Source organism: Scyliorhinus torazame, chromosome 27 (genome assembly GCF_047496885.1).
Source record: "Scyliorhinus torazame isolate Kashiwa2021f chromosome 27, sScyTor2.1, whole genome shotgun sequence".
Lineage (NCBI taxonomy): Eukaryota > Metazoa > Chordata > Chondrichthyes > Carcharhiniformes > Scyliorhinidae > Scyliorhinus > Scyliorhinus torazame.
In genome coordinates, this window is record NC_092733.1 from 25,324,614 (window position 1) to 25,345,016 (window position 20,403).

General features: G+C 48.8%; 1 long non-coding RNA gene across 2 annotated transcripts in view; it reads right to left on the minus strand.

The window, feature by feature from the left end:
- LOC140403398 (uncharacterized) overlaps positions 1–11,167 on the minus strand; it is a 104,218-nt gene extending 93,051 nt beyond the window's left edge. The window contains exon 1 of one of the 2 annotated variants that reach the window (XR_011938297.1): positions 11,112–11,167. This is a non-coding gene — a long non-coding RNA (uncharacterized lncRNA). The remainder of the gene's footprint in view (positions 1–11,111) is intronic. The other variant, XR_011938298.1, reaches the window with a different exon arrangement.
- Between the last annotated feature and the right edge of the window lie 9,236 nt (positions 11,168–20,403).

Sequence of the window (20,403 nt, forward strand, 5' to 3'; positions counted from 1 at the left end):
ACACAGGGAGACAATATCGGCTCAATGGTACAACTTTGAGGGGAGTTCAGGAGCAGAGGGACCTCAATTGCATAATTCTCTGAAGGGGGCCAGGCAAGTGGAAACAGTTGTTAAGAAAGATTATAGCATCCTTGGGTTTATAGATAGAGGCAGAGATATAAAAGCAAGGAAGTGATGCTGCACCTCGACAAATCATTGGTCAGATCACATTTGGAGTATTATGTCCAGTCCTGGGAACCCTATTTAAGGAAGAATGTTAAAGCCCTGGAGAGAGTGCAGAGGAGATTTACTAGAATGATACCAGGAATGAGGAATTTTAGACACAGGGAAAGATTGGAGCAATTGGGCTTGTTCCCAGAGAAGATTAAGAGGCGACCTTATTGATGTGTTCAAAATTCTGAACAACTTTGACAGGGTAAAGGATTTTGCTTCCACTAGTTGGTATGACAGTGACTCGGGGTCACAATTTCAATATGGTCAGTCAGAGAGCTAGGAGCGAGATGAGGAGAAACCTCTTTACTCAGAGAGTTGTTGGGGTATGGAATGTGATGGTTGGTGAGAGGGACCGCTATTTGGATTCTCCAGAGGAAGCCAACATTTTTATTCAAAAATTTAATTCAAATTCTGTTTCATACTTGTTCATGTTTGTTCTAATTTGGAGACTGGTGCACAGGCGTTTGATATTGTGTGTTTCCGTCACGTTTAGGGTTTGTACTTGTTGTCGGGTTTAATATTTGCTGATTATTGTTATGCTGCAAATTATGCGCTTGTTGCCTTTTCTTTAGCAGAGCCTCGCGGCTGGTGATGAAGTTAGCTAACGGGAGAGGTGAGGGGAGCTTCACTGCACCTCGTCATAGTTTGTGAATGTGAGCTTCGATTGCACATTTAGGAGGATTTTGTGAATGAGGTACGCAGTGATTGGGCTTGTTTGTTCGTGTTGCCAAGGGGAGGTTTGGGGATAGGGAGGGAAGGGGGAGGGGGAGGGTTTCAATGTTGGTTGGCTGGTGGTGTCTGTGAATCCTTTTCTGTCTGACTTAGCCCGGTGGCCATCTAGGGTGGGTCTCCTCAATGTCTCTTTCCGGGATTCCTTACTCGGTGATCCTCCTTGGAAAAGGTTGAATCCGGTGTGAGAGGCCGTGGGGCACCTCCACTTCGATCAGTAACTTGGGACGTTCGAGGTCTGAATGACCCAGAGAAGCGGGCTAGGATTTTCGCCCATCTTAAGAACCTAAACAGGTGCCGGAATGTGGCAACTAGGGGCTTTTCACAGTAACTTCATTGAAGCGTACTCGTGACAATAAGCGATTATTATTATATTATTCTTAAACTCTGATGTTGTGCTTTGGCAAGAAACCCACCTGCGGTTAAAGGACCAGTCAAGGCTTTGTACAAATTGGGTGGGGTGGGTCTTCCACTCGAGTAGGGCCAGTGACACGGAAATATTAATCCATAAATTAATACAATTCTCCCCCTCTGACGTTACAGAGGACCCGAATGGTCGCTATGTTGTTCTCTGTAGTTTACTGGCCCAACAGCCCTGTAATCCTGGCAAACATCTATGCCCCAACTAGGATGACATGAACTTTATAAATTCGCTCGTGAATTCTCTCCCCAACCTAGACTCACACCGGGTGATTCTGGGAGGTGACCTGAACTGTGACTTGGACCCTAATTGGACCGTTCCAAATCAAAATCTCTGGCGGCTAGGGCGCTGACCTCATTTGCAGAGCAGGTATGTGGGGCGGATCCGTGGCTTTTTCTGTATCCAAACGAGAAAGAATTTTCTTTCTTTTTTCACAAGTTCATCAGGCCTATTCCGGAATCGACTTCTTTATTTTTGGTAATAATAATTACTCGGCAATCGGCACTTCAAACCGTGCACCTCATTTTGCCTATTTACGGTTCAGAGTTTGGTCCTTCCCAACGCCCGCCTTGGAGATTAGACACCACTTTGCTGTCTGTTGATAAAATTCTGTCAGCGGTTGTCTGCCACCCTCGCGGAAATAGGCCGGAGTCAATCTCTCCTTCAACACTCTGGGAGACCCTCAAGGCCGTCATAAGGTGGGGAGATGTTTCATATGAAAATGGAGCGATTGGAGCGACAGAGGCTGATAGAGTCCATCTTGGAAGTGGACTGCCAATACTCACATGCCCCGGCATCATAGCAGTTGATGGACAGGAAAAGATTACAAATCCAATTTGAACTGATATCCACTAGCAAGCAAGTGCACCAGTTCATAGAATCAGAGAGTCCCTACAGTGCACAAGGAGGCCATTCGGCCAATCAAGCCTGCACCGACCCTCTGAAAGAACACGCGCCCTCTCCTCATAACTCCACCTAGCCTTTGGATACTCAGGGGCAATTTAGCACGGCCAATCCACCTAACCTGCACATCTTGGGACATTGAGACAGAAATTTCAAGGACGGGGACTCCCTCTGGATTCTTGCCCACCATGATTTCATGGAGATTTATAGGCTGGGATGGGCAAGGCCTTGGATGAGAAGCCCACCTTTGCCCGAATTGAGGCCCTTAATTCGCACATTAGTGGTCATTTAAGGACCATTTCCTGCCCAGCCTCAATTTTGAGGCCAAAGGGTGGGATTGAAGATCTGTGGAGGAAGGCCTGAAATAATCCAAGTTAGATCTGTGGCAAGAACATGGTGGGGGGCGGAGGGGGGGGGGGTGGAGTGTGATGGGGAGGGGAGTGAGTGGGAAACTTACTTCCATCAGGAGACCCCTTCCGACTGGGGTTCCCCCCCTTACCCCTGAAGGCCTAGTTACCCTCAGACCTCCCTCCTGAACCCCAACCCACCCCTCTGGAACCCCAATTGTCCCCCCCCCCTCCACCCGCCCCCTCCTGGGCCTTCTCTACCCTCCACACCCTGCGACCCCTGACACTTAGTTTGATGAACCCTGATAAATCCCCACCATTCTGAAGATTCAGGCCTATGAGTGTTTTGTTCACAGTTTTAAAATGAATGCTCCCTGCTTCATCTCCGGTTTGCCCCGATTGCTATTGTTTGTTTATTTACCACCCAGACGAAACCAATCAAATAAAGTGAGATCAGTTATCAGACTCACATAATCAACCACAGAACAATTGAATACCACACTCGAGTCCTGATTCGCACTAACCTCTCACTCATCCATCGCCCCCGTTCTCGATGAGCTACATTATCGGGTCCCAAATAAGCAGTACGTCAATTTGAAATTCTCATCCTTCTTGTCGACAACCCTGCATCGCCCCACCCCTCCCTAACTCTGTACCCTCCAGCTCAACAGTCCCCCTGAGACTCTGGCCTCTCGGGTACCAATCGTGTTCTTCGTGCCGGCGATGGTGGCCTTGATTTTGGACAAGTGGGCGCTCTGGAATTCCCGCCCTAATCCCCTCCGCACCTCTTTTCGCCCTCAAAACACGTCCTAATATATCCTGACAGTGTATGGGGTCCACTGTTGTTTGATCGTCATTGAAGTGCTTTGTAATGCTTCACCGTGTTAAAGATGCTATATCAATGCAAGGTATTGTGGTTCAGCAACTATGCAGGTTAGTAGCTCTCAGCTTTTTCATCGATGCTGGATATTCCAGAGGATTCAGTGTTCACACTTGTCACGGGCAAACCCTTAACGCCATTACCACATGTTCTCATAACTTGGCCCGTGAAAGCTGCACCCATCACGAGTGTCAACCTTATTTTACTTCATGGAGCATGCCATCAGGAACATCGGCATAGTGTTGTGACACCGCCAGTCTCTGAGATCAGTCCCATTGCCTTTGCTTACCCTGCCTGGCCCCAGGGAAATAAAACAGTGCCTGCTTTTCCAATTAGCAACACACCTCGCTGTTAGAAATGTTGACCGGCCTTTCCCCTCCGAGTGATGACTCACTCACTGCATTTCCTACCTTTATTTCCCATGTTACTGTACCCCGGCTCGATACTAATTGAGTCACTTTTTGTTCTGACTGACTCACTGCGATTTGTCCTTAAGTGCGTCCTGTTCTGGTAACGAGGTTAAAAATGAGTCAAGCCTTCGAATTATCCTCTATGCTCGGAGCTGCGTTCCATCATTCGGATTACAGGTTGAGCATCCTGATGGACAATCAATTACTCTCGAGACAAGGCGAGTCATAACTAATAGGCTTTAATCAGCTAGAACTGTACCCAGCAGCTTCGATACAGAAAGTGAAGGCTGCTGGGATGGCATTGGTTCTTATACCCCGCCTCTCAGGGCGGAGCTATGTACGTTAGCCAATGGTAGACTCCTAGGTCTAGCCAATGGTCATTCACCTCTCAGGTACTGCAATACCTGGTATTACCACATTCACCCCCTGTTAAAAAAAGGAACCAAGCGGGGTGATGACCAGCGTTACTGTCGCCTTTTGCATGGTCGGACCAGGTATGGAGGTACCGTGATGTTGAGGGTAACAGAAAAAGTTCTTTTTTTTGTTGTTTTATGGTGCAGCAATCAGATGATCGGGTCGCTTGGTCATCCTTCTGGAGTGTCTGGGCTTCGGTGATGATCCTGGTGGGGGCCCCGGCGGTTGTGGCTCCGGGAACGTGGTGTCTCCCTCCCAGGCAGCTTCGCCACCCCTAGGCGCGCTGTTGGGGCGAACAGTGAGCAGGGGGGAGGGGCGCCTGTAGGGGGCGTCGGTGCCTGTTCGGCGCTGGGTAGGGGCGGAGGCAGTACTGACCCTCCGGTCAGGTGCTGCGGGGAGGGTGGGGGTGGAGGCAATGGTGCGGGTGCGCGTGGGGCTCCGGCGGGCGCCAGGTCCCGAAGGGAGACCGTGTCTTGGCGGCCGTCGGGGAACGCTACGTATGCGTACTGGGGGTTGGCATGCAGCAGGTGGACCCTCTCGACCAACGGGTCCGACTTGTGCGCCCTCACATGTTTCCGCAGCAGGACGGGTCCGGGTGGCGCTAGCCAGGTTGGGAGCGAGGTCCCGGAGGAGGACTTCCTGGGGAAAACAAGGAGACGTTCGTGAGGTGTCTGGTTTGTGGTAGTACAGAGCAGCGACCGGATGGAGTGAAGGGCCACTGGGAGGACTTCTTGCCAGCGGGAGACTGGGAGATTCCTGTACCGAAGGGCCAGCAGGACGGTCTTCCAGACCGTTCCGTTCTCCCTTTCGACCTGCCCGTTTCCCCAGGGGTTGTAACTGGTTGTCCTGCTCGAGGCGATGCCTTTGCTGAGCAGGAATTGAAGCAGTTCGTCGCTCATAAAGGAGGACCCCTTATCACTGTGAATGTATGCGGGGAAACCGAACAGTGTAAAGATACCCTGGGGGGCCTTGATGACGGTGGTCGTGGTCATGTCCAGGCAGGGGATGGCGAATGTGAACCGGGAGTATTCGTCAATCACGTTCAGGAAGTACGTGTTGCGGTCGGTGGAGGGAAGGGGGCCCTTGAAATCCATGCTGAGGCGTTCAAAGGGACGGGAAGCCTTTATCAGATGCGCTCTCTCTGGCCAGTAGAAGTGCGGTTTGCACTCCGCGCAGATTCGGCAGTCCCTGGTGACTGTCCTGACCTCTTCGATGGAGTAGGGCAGGTTGCGGGTCTTAATGAAATGAAAGAAACGAGTGACCCCCGGGTGGCAGAGGTTCTCGTGGAGGGCTCGGAGGCGGTCCAGTTGAGCGGTGGCACAAGTGCCGCGGGACAGGGCATCAGGAGGCTCGTTCAGCTTCCCTGGATGGTACAAGATCTCGTAATTGTAGGTGGAGAGTTCTATCCTCCACCGCAAGATCTTGTCGTTCTTAATCTTGCCCCGCTGTACATTATCGAACATGAAAGCAACCGACCATTGGTCCGTGAGGAGAGTGAATCTCCTGCCGGCCAGGAAATGCCTCCAGTGTCGCACAGCTTCTACTATGGCCTGGGCCTCCTTTTCGACCGAGGAGTGGTGAATTTCGGAAGCATGGAGAGTACGTGAGAAGAAGGCCACTGGTCTGCCCGCCTGGTTGAGGGTAGCTGCCAGAGCTACGTCGGATGCGTCACTCTCGACCTGGAAGGGGAGGGACTCGTCGATGGCACACATCGTGGCTTTTGCGATGACGCTTTGATACGGCAGAAGGCCTGGCGGGCCTCCGTCGACAGGGGGATGGTTGTGGACTGGATCAGGGGTTGAGTCTTGTCGGCGTAATTAGGGACCCATTGTGCATAATAGCTAAAGAAGCCGAGGCAGCGCTTTAGAGCCTTGGGGCAGTGAGGGAGGGGGAACTCCATGAGGGGGCGCATGCATTCAGGGCCGGGGCCTATGACTCCATTTCGCACAACGTAGCCGAGGATGGCTAGACGGTCGGTGCTGAACACGCATTTATCCTTATTGTAGGTCAGATTAAGGATATTCACGGTCTGGAGAAATTTTCGGAGGTTGGTGTCGTGGTCCTGCTGGTCATGACCGCAGATGGTGACGTTATCAAGATACGGGAACGTTGTGCGTAAGCCGTACCGGTCAACCATTCGGTCCATCTCATGTTGGAAGACCGAGACCCCGTTCGTGACACCGAAGGGAATCCTTAAAAAGTGATAGAGCTGCCCATCTGCTTCGAAGGCAGTGTACTGGCGGTCACCATTACGGAGGGGTAGCTGGTGGTAGGCAGACTTGAGATCCACCATGGAGAAAACCTTGTATTGCGCAATCCTGTTTACCAGGTCGGCTATACGGGGGAGAGGGTGCGCGTCCAGTTGCGTAAACCTGTTGATGGTCTGGCTATAGTCGATGACCATCCTATGTTTCTCCCCGGTCTTTACCTACACTACTTGAGCCCTCCAGGGCCTGTTGCTTGCTTCGATGACCCCTTCCTTCAGCAGCCTTTGGACCTCGGACCTGATGAAGGTCCGGTCCTGGGCACTGTACCGTCTGCTCTTGGTGGCGACCTATTAGTTATGACGGGTCGACCTTAAGGGTCGCGAGGCCGCAGACAGTAAGGGGGGTATAGGGCCGCCAAATTTAAAGGTCAGGCTTTGTAGGTGGCACTGGAAATCCAGCCCAAGAAGGGTGGCTGCGCAGAGGTGCGGCAGAACGTACAGGCGGAAATTGCGGAATCCCCTGCCTTGGACAGTGAGGTTCGCTAGGCAGAACTCTTTTATCTGCACCGCGTGTGACCCGGAGGCCAGGGAGATTTGTTGGTTTACGGGATGGGTGACAAGAGAACAGCGCCTTACCGTGTTGGGGTGGACAAAGCTTTCCGTGCTCCCGGAGTCGATCAGGCAAGACGTCACGTGTCCGTTGATGGCGATCGTTGTGGTGGCTTTCGTTAGCGTCCGGGGCCGACTCTGGTCCAGGGTAACGGAGGCCAGCTGCAGCAAGGGGGAGTTCTGGTCAGGCAGCGTGGAGTCAGCTGTGCTGGGGGCTTGAGGCCGGTCCCGGGTAACGGAGGCCAGCTGCAGCAAGGGGACGTTCTGGTCAGGCAGCGTGGAGTTGGCTGTGCTGGGGGCTTGAGGGCCCCATCCAAGATGGCGTCAGACACGGGTCGTACATGGAGTCCGGGGATGCCAAAGATGGCGGCGGCGAGGGACAAAATGGCGGCGCCCACCCATCCAGCGTGGTGGCTGGGGGGACAAAATGGCCGCGACTGTGGATCGCATGCGGCCAGGGTATAGGAGGGCGGCGATGGGCTTTGGACGGCCGGGACCTGAGCTAAAGGCTGCCAATAGTCGCTGGAGACCGCGGCCACGGCGCGGGCCTGGCAGACCCCGACATAGTGGCCCTTCTTGCCCCACCCTTTGCCGGTGGCGGTGCGGGCCGGGCAGCGCGGGCGGGGGTGTTTCGCCTGCCCGCAGAAAAAGCAGCATTGGCCGGTAGCGATAGTAGGCTGTCTCGCCGCGCAGGTTTGCGGGGTTAGAGGTGCCACGCAGCCCAGGGGGGCGCCGCGCGTCCGGGGGAAAAAGTCAGCGCGTTTTTAAACGCAACGTCCATAGACCCCGCCAGGGCCCGTGCCTCAGTAAGTTCCAGTGTGTCCATTTCTAGGAACCTTCGGCGGATATCAGAAGTCATACCTGCCACGAAAGCAGCCCTAATCAAAAGTTCTGTGTGCTCGTTCCTCGAAACTGGCGGGCATCCACAGTTCCGGCCCAGCACTAGCAGTGCCCGGTAGAAGTCTTCCAGTGTTTCTTCAGGGCTTTGCCTTCTAGTTGCCAGCAGGTGACGGGCGTAGACCTGGTTCACAGGTCGGATATAGTGACCTTCTAGCAGCTCGATAGCTGCAGCATAATTCTCCGCCTCCTCGATCAGAGGGTAGATTGCAGGGCTGACCCGCGAGCGTAGAAGGTGCATTTTCTGCCTTTCCGTGGGGGTGTCGCCGGCCGTGCCGACGAAGCTCTTAAAACACGCCAGCCAGTGCTTGAAGATAGCAGCGGAGTTGTCTGCGTGGGGGCTGAGCTGAAGGCACTCCGGCTTGATGCGGAGATCCATCCTTCACTGAAGTAATAGCTGATTAAATTGATGCACAATCAATTACTCTCGAGACAAGGCGAGTCATATCTAATCGGCTTTAATCAGCTAGAACTGTACCCAGCAGCTTCGATACAGAAAGTGAAGGCTGCTGGGACGGCATTGGTTCTTATACCCCGCCTCTCAGGGCGGAGCTATGTACGTTAGCCAATGGTAGACTCCTAGGTCTAGCCAATGGTCATTCACCTCTCAGGTACTACAATACCTGGTATTACCACACATCCCTTATCCGAAATTCCAAAAACAGAAACGTTCCGAAATCCGCACTTTTTTCTTGAGTGCCGACGTAACGTCACGAGTGGGAAATCCCACAATACTCCTAGGTGAAGCGCAGTTCCCAACACGCGCCGCACATGCGTAGTTCCCAACACGCGCCGCACATGCGTAGTTCCCAACGCGCGCCGCACATGCGTAGTTCCCAACGCGCGCCGCATATGCGCAGTACATTCCGAAATCTGTACTTTTCTTCGAGCCCCGACGTGACGTCACAAATGCGAAATCCCACCAGGCTTCTGGGCGATGCGCACTTCCCAACGCGGAAATCCGCAAAATTCCGAAATCCGATACACACTCGGCTCCAAGCATTTCGTACAAGGGATTTTCAACCTGTATTTATCTCAGCCTCATTACTTCATCACTGCGTCGGGAGCAGGGCGGAAGCTATCTTCAGCTCTTTGGCCCTCTCCTGACTTTCGGGGCTGGATCTGTGGACCCCACTGGGGATGCGGATGTGTCCACTCTTGAACTGTCACCCATCACCTGCGGGTCAGATGTTAACGTTGTGGGACGGGGATTACCACTGCCTGTCTTTCAACTCTTGAAACCTCACAAAGCCAAACTATCTTTCTTGCTTTGCGCCAGCAGGAAATTAAGACAGCAGTTTACAACCCCGCACCGTTTTTGTGCTGTCGTTTATTTTCGGTGCTTCTTATTTTCAGCTGCAAATCCTTCCGCTGCAAATCATTTTGCGATTAAACTTTCGCAATCTTTCCCCCGCCGCCAGCCATCATCTGAAATAATTTTAAAATCAAGTGTCGTCCAACTGGTTCATATCTAGAACTGAGGAAGCGGTTTCGAGTGCACACGTAGGGTGGGATTTTCTGCCCCCCCGCCCCTCCACCCGCACCCTCCCCTGCCTCCCCCCCCCCCCCCCCACCCTGCAGCAGAGGGGCCCGCTATTGATTGGCAGTGGGATCCTCCAGCCCGCCGATGTCAACGAGTCTCTCCATTGTTTGCATCCTCCACCATTGGGGAACCCTTGGTTGGTGGGACCAGGTGACCCTGCCATTGGGAACGGCTACAAAATCCCATCCATAATCGGCCACCAACCAGCAATAGGTCTTCTTCCAATTTTACTCGCCTGTAGCCCAAAGTTTGCCTCTGACACTTGTTTAGTGTGATTTACACTGGTTAATTACCAAACCTTACAGCATGGATGGAGGCCATCGTCCCATCGCCTCCCTCTTGGATCTTTAAAGGAACTATCTATTTAGTGCCTCTTCATGGAATCCCACAGAATTATAAAATCCCAATAGTGCAGAAGGAGGCCATTCGGCCCATTGACTCTGCACCCTCCGAAAGAGCACACAATCTAGGCCCACAGCCCCGCCCTATCCCCGTTACTCCTTAACCTAACCTAACATTTTGGACACCGAGGAGCATGGCTAATCCACCTAACCCACACATCTTTGGAATGTGGGAGGAAACTGGAGCACCTGGAGGAAGCCCACGCACACACGGGGAGAATGTGCAAACTCCACACTGTCAATCAAGTCCGGAATCGAACCCGGGTCCCTGGTGTTGTGAGGCAGCAGTGCGAACCACTGTGCCACCTTGATGGCCTTAAGATTAGTGCTGGAGAACCTTTAATGTCCATCTAAAAGGATAATGACACCTTGGATCATCCAGAATTCCTGGTCGCAGCAGCATTCTGTTGAACATTTGCTCCGTTGTGAGAATGGTTTGACAATGTAAAATGGGGACTTGTTGAACAATGCAGGTGTGTATCCAGTTCAGGGTCGATTGTGGATTTCTCCAAGAGGTGATATGCCAAATTCTCAGCAAACCACCTCCTTCAGCACGGTAGCATGGTAGCAGGGCAGCACGGTAGCATAGTGGATAGCACAGTTGCTTCACAGCTCCAGGGTCCCAGGTTCGATTCCCGGCTGGGTCACTGTCTGTGCGGAGTCTGCACATCCTCCCCGTGTCTGCGTGGATTTACTCCGGGTGCTCTGGTTTCCTCCCACAGTCCAAAGATGTGCAGGTTAGGTGGATTGGCCATGATCAATTGCCCTTAGTGTCCAAAAAAGTGAAATGGCGGTTACTGGATTAGGGGGATAGGGTAGATACGTGGGCTGGAGTAGGGTGCTCTTTGTAAGAGCTGGGCAGACTCGATGGGCCAAATGGCCTCCTTCTGCACTGTAAATTCTATGATTCTATGATTCAGAATGTCAGACTTGCCTGAGAGTGAGAAGTCATTTTTGGAGGCCCTTCGCTAACTGAGAGATTGAAAGGATTAGAATTTTGGAGAGATGGTTCAAACTGTAGTTGATGGGGGAGGAACAGCAGGAATGCAGCCTCAACTGATCTGATTACCATTAGAATGGGCACAAGGTAGGCATCAAACTGGAACAATTAGTACAGTACAAACATGATTTCCCTTACCCGTGTTATCTCTTGCACATACACGCCTGGTGCAGTATGGACACTGTCCATTACTCATTGACTCCTGGTACAGTGTGGACATTGTCCATTACTCATTGACTCATGGTGCAGTATGGACATTGTCCATTACTCATTGACTCCTGGTACAGTGTGGACATTGTCCATTACTCATTGACTCCTGCTACAGTATGGACATTGTCCATTACTCATTGACTCCTGGTACAGTGTGGACATTGTCCATTACTCATTGACTCCTGGTACAGTATGGGCATTGTCCATTACTCATTGACACCTGGTACAGTGTGGACATTGTCCATTACTCATTGACTCCTGGTACAGTATGGGCCCTGTCCATTACTCAATGACTCCTGGTACAGTCTGGACATTGTCCATTATTCATTGTCTCCTGGTACAGTCTGGACATTGTCCATTACTCATTGTCTCCTGGTACAGTCTGGACATTGTCCATTACTCATTGTCTCCTGGTACAGTATGGGCATTGTCCATTACTCATTGTCTCCTGGTACAGTATGGGCATTGTCCATTACTCATTGTCTCCTGGTACAGTATGGGCATTGTCCATTACTCATTGTCTCCTGGTACAGTATGGGCCCTGTCCATTACTCATTGTCTCCTGGTACAGTATGGGCATTGTCCATTACGTATTGACTCCTGGTACAGTATGGACATTGTCCATTACTCATTGTCTCCTGGTACAGTATGGGCATTGTCCATTACACATTGTCTCCTGGTACAGTATGGGCATTGTCCATTACTCATTGTCTCCTGGTACAGTATGGGCATTGTCCATTACTCATTGTCTCCTGGTACAGTATGGGCATTGTCCATTACTCATTGTCTCCTGGTACAGTATGGACATTGTCCATTACTCATTGTCTCCTGGTACAGTATGGACATTGTCCATTACTCATTGTCTCCTGGTACAGTATGGGCATTGTCCATTACTCATTGTCTCCTGGTACTGTATGGGCATTGTCCATTACTCATTGACTCCTGGTCCCGTGTGGGCATTGTCCATTACTCATTCACTCCTGGTACAGTATGGGCATTGTCCATTACTCATTGTCTCCTGGTACAGTCTGGACATTGTCCATTACTCATTGTCTCCTGGTACAGTATGGACATTGTCCATTACTCATTGTCTCCTGGTACAGTCTGGACATTGTCCATTACTCATTGTCTCCTGGTACAGTGTGGGCCCTGTCCATTACTCATTGTCTCCTGGTACAGTATGGGCATTGTCCATTACTCATTGTCTCCTGGTACAGTATGGGCATTGTCCATTACTCATTGTCTCCTGTTACAGTCTGGACATTGTCCATTACTCATTGTCTCCTGGTACAGTCTGGACATTGTCCATTACTCATTGACTCCTGGTACATTATGGGCCCTGTCCATTACTCATTGACTCCTGGTACAGTATGGGCCCTGTCCATTACTCATTGTCTCCTGGTACAGTATGGACATTGTCCATTACTCATTGTCTCGTGGTACAGTCTGGACATTGTCCATTACTCATTGTCTCCTGGTACAGTCTGGACATTGTCCATTACTCATTGTCTCCTGGTACAGTCTGGACATTGTCCATTACTCATTGACTCCTGGTACAGTATGGGCCCTGTCCATTACTCATTGACTCCTGGTACAGTCTGGACATTGTCCATTACTCATTGTCTCCTGGTACAGTATGGGCATTGTCCATTACTCATTGTCTCCTGGTACAGTATGGGCATTGTTCATTACTCATTGTCTCCTGGTACAGTCTGGACATTGTCCATTACTCATTGTCTCCTGGTACAGTCTGGACATTGTCCATTACTCATTGACTCCTGGTACAGTCTGGACATTGTCCATTACTCATTGACTCCTGGTACAGTCTGGACATTGTCCATTACTCATTGTCTCCTGGTACAGTCTGGACATTGTCCATTACTCATTGACTCCTGGTACAGTCTGGACATTGTCCATTACTCATTGTCTCCTGGTACAGTCTGGACATTGTCCATTCCTCATTGACTCCTGGTACAGTATGGGCCCTGTCCATTACTCATTGACTCCTGGTACAGTCTGGACATTGTCCATTACTCATTGTCTCCTGGTACAGTCTGGACATTGTCCATTACTCATTGTCTCCTGCTACAGTATGGGCATTGTCCATTACTCATTGTCTCCTGGTACAGTCTGGACATTGTCCATTACTCATTGTCTCCTGGTACAGTCTGGACATTGTCCATTACTCATTGACTCCTGGTACAGTATGGGCCCTGTCCATTACTCATTGACTCCTGGTACAGTCTGGACATTGTCCATTACTCATTGTCTGCTGGTACAGTATGGGCATTGTCCATTACTCATTGTCTCCTGGTACAGTCTGGACATTGTCCATTACTCATTGTCTCCTGGTACAGTATGGACATTGTCCATTACTCATTGTCTCCTGGTACAGTCTGGACATTGTCCATTACTCATTGTCTCCTGGTACAGTGTGGGCCCTGCCCATTACTCATTGTCTCCTGGTACAGTATGGGCATTGTCCATTACTCATTGTCTCCTGGTACAGTATGGGCATTGTCCATTACTCATTGTCTCCTGGTACAGTCTGGACATTGTCCATTACTCATTGTCTCCTGGTACAGTGTGGACATTGTCCATTACTCATTGTCTCCTGGTACAGTGTGGACATTGTCCATTACTCATTGTCTCCTGGTACAGTATGGGCATTGTCCATTACTCATTGACTCCTGGTACAGTATGGACATTGTCCATTACTCATTGACTCCTGGTACAGTATGGGCATTGTCCATTACTCATTGACGCCTGGTACAGTATGGACATTGTCCATTACTCATTGTCTCCTGGTACAGTGTGGACATTGTCCATTACTCATTGACTCCTGGTACAGTATGGGCATGTCCATTACTCATTGTCTCCTGGTACAGTATGGGCATTGTCCATTACTCATTGACTCCTGGTACAGTATGGGCATGCCCATTACTCATTGTCTCCTGGTACAGTATGGGCATGTCCATTACTCATTGTCTCCTGGTACAGTATGGGCATTGTCCATTACTCATTGACTCTTGGTACAGTATGGGCATTGTCCATTACTCATTGACTCCTGGTACAGTGTGGACATTGTCCATTACTCATTGTCTCCTGGTACAGTGTGGACATTGTCCATTACTCATTGTCTCCTGGTACAGTATGGGCATTGTCCATTACTCATTGACTCCTGGTACAGTATGGACATTGTCCATTACTCATTGACTCCTGGTACAGTATGGACATTGTCCATTACTCATTGACTCCTGGTACAGTATGGGCATTGTCCATTACTCATTGACTCCTGGTACAGTATGGGCATTGTCCATTACTCATTGACTGCTGGTACAGTATGGACATTGTCCATTACTCATTGACTCCTGGTACAGTATGGGCATTGTCCATTACTCATTGACACCTGGTACAGTATGGGCATTGTCCATTACTCATTGTCTCCTGGTACAGTATGGGCATGTCCATTACTCATTGACTCCTGGTACAGTATGGGCATTGTCCATTACTCATTGACACCTGGTACAGTATGGGCATTGTCCATTACTCATTGTCTCCTGGTACAGTATGGGCATGTCCATTACTCATTGACTCCTGGTACAGTATGGGCCTTGTCCATTACACATTGACATCTCGGTCATTATGGGCCTTGTCCATTTCCCTTCCAGCCCTGGTACAATAAAATCACAATCTTGTGCCTTTGCATTTCTGGTCTTCTGCGGGTTTCGTGAGATCTGCGATGTACTCTTTGCTGATTGGTGTTGGCGTTTTGATGACAAGTTATTTCTGTTTTCAATGTATTTTTAGCTTTTAAAAGGTGAGAAAGAAAAGTGCTGAGACACAGCTTGAGACTGCGATCAAATCTTTGATCAAGAAGGTTTGACTAACAGTGGAGAGATGGTGTTGAAATAGCCAAAATAATTTGCAGAGCCTTGAACTGTGAAAGCCACAGCGATCAGTGTTTGCGATTAACTAGGACAGAGGAAGAGGTTTATGAAAAAGAAAGACACAAAACATTCAATCTTGTCACTGTGAGTGGTAAGTGTACGCTTTTCTCAGTAATTAGGTCAGATTGTGCTTTTAAACACTTGTGGTGAGCACAATAAATTGATTGAATATAGATTGGATATCGCTACAAAATCCTTGCTTCGGTGGGGTGGTGATGTGGGGGGGTGGCATAAATTAGAAATGAAAGCTTTGCGGGTTCAGTGATTTCTTGCGGGGGGATGAGATCATGAGAGGGGGACGTAGCGGGACAAATAGGGATTACATACGGCTTCACAGGGCACGTTCACTCGTGGCCCCGTCTACCCGCTCAAATGGATGTGAAAACCCCCGCAGCCACTATCTCGACGAATCTCTGGGGAACCCTCCCTAGCATCCTGGCAAATATTTATCGCTCACATAACGCAAGCACAACTTGATCTTTTGACCATTATTGCTATTTGTGCGAGCCTGCTGTGCACAAAGTGCCCACCGCGTTTCGACATTACAGAAGGGACTACGCTTCAAATCTACTTTTATTTAAGCTTCAAAGACATCCTGAGAATATGTTCGGTGCTATACAAATATACATCTGTGCATTTTACTCTGGGGAAATACGTTTTCTCCCAATGATCGCCACCAGCAAATTTTTGGATTAGGAAGCGATATCTCGAATCATCTACAGGCATTGTCCATTACGTATCAACTCCTGATACGGTATGGGCCTTGTACATCACTTATTGACTCCTGGTACAGTATGGGCATTGTCCATTACTCATTGACTCCTGGTGCAGTATGGACATTGTCCATTACTCATTGTCTCCTGGTACAGTATGGGCATTGTCCATTACTCATTGACTCCTGGTACAGTATGGACATTGTCCATTACTCATTGTCTCCTGGTACAGTATGGGCATTGTCCATTACTCATTGACTCCTGGTACAGTATGGACATTGTCCATTACTTATTGACTCCTGGTACAGTATGGACAGTGTCCATTACTCATTGACTCCTGGTACAGTATGGGCATTGTCCATTACTCATTGACTCCTGGTACAGTATGGGCATTGTCCATTACGTATTGACTCCTGGTACAGTATGGGCATTGTCCATTACTCATTGACTCCTGGTACAGTATGGGCATTGTCCATTACGTATTGACTCCTGGTACAGTGTGGGCATTGTCCATCACTCTTTGACTCCTGGTACAGTATGGGCATTGTCCATTACGTATTGACTCCTGGTACAGTATGGACATTGTCCATTACTCATTGACTCCTGGTACAGTATGGACGTTGTCCATTACTCATTGACACCGGGTACAGTATGGGCATTGTCCATTACTCATTGACTCCTGGTACAGTGTGGGCATTGTCCATTACTCATTGACTCCTGGTACAGTATGGACATTGTCCATTACTCATTGACTCCTGGTACAGTGTGGGCATGTCCATTATACATTGACTCCTGGTACAGTATGGGCATTGTCCATCACTCATTGACACCTGGTACAGTATGGGCATTGTCCATTACGTATTGACTCCTGGTACAGTATGGGCCCTGTACATCACTTATTGACTCCTGGTACAGTATAGACATTGTCCATTACACATTGACTCCTGGTACAGTATGGGGATTGTCCATTACTCATTGACACCTGGTACAGTATGGGCCTTGTACATCACTTATTGACTCCTGGTACAGTATGGACAGTGTCCATTATTCATTGACTCCTGGTACAGTATGGGCATTGTCCATTACTCATTGACTCCTGGTGCAGTATGGACATTGTCCATTACTCATTGTCTCCTGGTACAGTATGGGCATTGTCCATTACTCATTGACTCCTGGTACAGTATGGACATTGTCCATTACTCATTGTCTCCTGGTACAGTATGGGCATTGTCCATTACTCATTGACTCCTGGTACAGTATGGACATTGTCCATTACTTATTGACTCCTGGTACAGTATGGACAGTGTCCATTACTCATTGACTCCTGGTACAGTATGGGCATTGTCCATTACTCATTGACTCCTGGTACAGTATGGGCATTGTCCATTACGTATTGACTCCTGGTACAGTATGGGCATTGTCCATTACTCATTGACTCCTGGTACAGTATGGGCATTGTCCATTACGTATTGACTCCTGGTACAGTGTGGGCATTGTCCATCACTCTTTGACTCCTGGTACAGTATGGGCATTGTCCATTACGTATTGACTCCTGGTACAGTATGGACATTGTCCATTACTCATTGACTCCTGGTACAGTATGGACGTTGTCCATTACTCATTGACACCGGGTACAGTATGGGCATTGTCCATTACTCATTGACTCCTGGTACAGTGTGGACATTGTCCATTACTCATTGACTCCTGGTACAGTATGGACATTGTCCATTACTCATTGACTCCTGGTACAGTGTGGGCATGTCCATTATACATTGACTCCTGGTACAGTATGGGCATTGTCCATCACTCATTGACACCTGGTACAGTATGGGCATTGTCCATTACGTATTGACTCCTGGTACAGTATGGGCCCTGTACATCACTTATTGACTCCTGGTACAGTATAGACATTGTCCATTACACATTGACTCCTGGTACAGTATGGGGATTGTCCATTACTCATTGACACCTGGTACAGTATGGGCCTTGTACATCACTTATTGACTCCTGGTACAGTATGGACAGTGTCCATTATTCATTGACTCCTGGTACAGTATGGGCATTGTCCATTACTCATTGACTCCTGGTACAGTATGGGCATTGTCCATTACTCATTGACACCTGGTACAGTATGGGCATTGCCCATTACTCTTTGACTCCTGGTACAGTACGGACATTGTCCATTATTCATTGACTCCTGGTACAGTATGGGCATTGTCCATTACTCATTGAATCCTGGTACAGTATGGGTATTGTCCATTACTCATTGACTCCTGGTACAGTATGGACATTGTCCATTACTCATTGACTCCTGGTACAGTATGGGCATGTCCATTATTCATTGAATCCTGATACAGTATGGGCATGTCCATTATTCATTGGCTCCTGGTACAGTATGGATATTGTCAATTACTGATTGTCTCCTGGTACAATACGGGCATTGTCCATTATTCATTGACTCCTGGTACTGTATGGACATTGTCCATTATACATTGACTCCTGGTACAGTCTGGACATTGTTCATTATTCATTGACTCGTGGTATAGTATGGGCATTGTCCATTGTTCATTGACTCCTGGTACAGTATGGACATTGTCCATTACTCATTGACTCCTGGTACAGTATGGGCATTGTCCATTACTCATTGACTCCTGGTACAGTATGGGCCATGTCCAATACTCATTCACCCCTGGTACAGTATGGACATTGTCCATTATTCATTGACTCCTAGTACAGCATGAACATTGTCCATTATTCATTGACTCCTGGTACAGTATGGACATTGACCATTATTCATTGACTCCTGGTACAGTATGGGCCCTGTCCATTACTCATTGACTCCTGGTACAGTATGGGCCATGTCCATTACTCACTCACCCCTGGTACAGTATGGACATTGTCCATTATTCATTGACTCCTGGTACAGTATGGGCATTGTCCATTATTCATTGACTTCTGGTACAGTATGGACATTGTCCATTACTCATTGCCTCCAGGTACAGTATGGACATTGTCCATTTCTCAATGACTTCTGGTACTTTATCGGCCCTGTCCATTACTCATTGACTCCTGGTACAGTATGGACATTTTCCATTATTCATTGACTCCTGGTACAGTATGGCCATTGTCCATTATTCATTGACTCCTGGTACAGTATGGGCCCTGTCCATTACTCATTGACTCCTGGTACAGTATGGGCCATGTCCATTACTCATTCACCCCTGGTACAGTATGGACATTGTCCAGTATTCATTGACTCCTGGTACAGTATGGACATTGTCCATTATTCATTGACTCCTCGTACAGTATGGGTATTGTCCATTACTCATTGACAGCTGGTACAGTCTGGGCATTGTCCATTATTCATTGACTCCTGGTACAGTGTGGGCATGTCCATTATAAATTGACTCCTGGTACAGTATGGGCTTTGTCCAATATTCATTGATTCCTGGTACAGTATGGGCATTGTCCATTATTCATTGACTGCTGGTACAGTATGGGCACGTCCATTATTCATTGACGCCTGGTACAGAATGGGCATTGTCCATTACTCATTGACTTCTGGTACAGTATGGGCATTGTCCATTACTCATTGACTCCTTGTACTGTATGGGCATGTCCATTATTCATTGACTGCTGGTACAGTATGAGCATTGTCCATTACTCATTGACACCTGGTACAGTGTGGGCATGTCCATTATTCATTGACTGCTGGTACAGTATGGGCATGTCCATTATTCATTGACTCCTGGTACAGAATGGGCTTTGTCCAATATTCATTGATTCCTGGTACAATATTGGCATTGTCCATTATTCATTGACTGCTGGTACAGTATGGGTATGTCCATTATTCATTGACACCTGGCACAGTATGGGCATTGTCCATTACTCATTGACTTCTGGTACAGAATCGGCCCTGTCCATTACTCATTGACTCCTGGTACAGTATGGGCATGCCCATTACTCATTGACTCCTGGTACAGTATGGGCATGTCCATTACTCATTGACTCCTGGTACAGTATGGGCATTGTCCATTACTCATTGACTCCTGGTACAGTATGGGCATTGTCCATTTGTCATTGTCTCCTGGTACAGTATGGGCATGTCCATTTGTCATTGTCTCCTGGTACAGTATGGGCATTGTCTATTACTCATTGTCTCCTGATACAGTATGGGCATTGTCCATTATTCATTGACTCCTGGTACAGTATGGCCATGTGCCTTACTCATTGACTCCTGGTACAGTCTGGGCATTGTCCATTATTCATTGACTCCTGGTACAGTGTGGGCATGTCCATTATAAATTGACTCCTGGTACAGTATGGGCTTTGTCCAATATTCATTGATTCCTGGTACAGTATGGGCATTGTCCATTATTCATTGACTGCTGGTACAGTATGGGCACGTCCATTATTCATTGACGCCTGGTACAGAATGGGCATTGTCCATTACTCATTGACTTCTGGTACAGTATGGGCATTGTCCATTACTCATTGACTCCTTGTACTGTATGGGCATGTCCATTATTCATTGACTGCTGGTACAGTATGAGCATT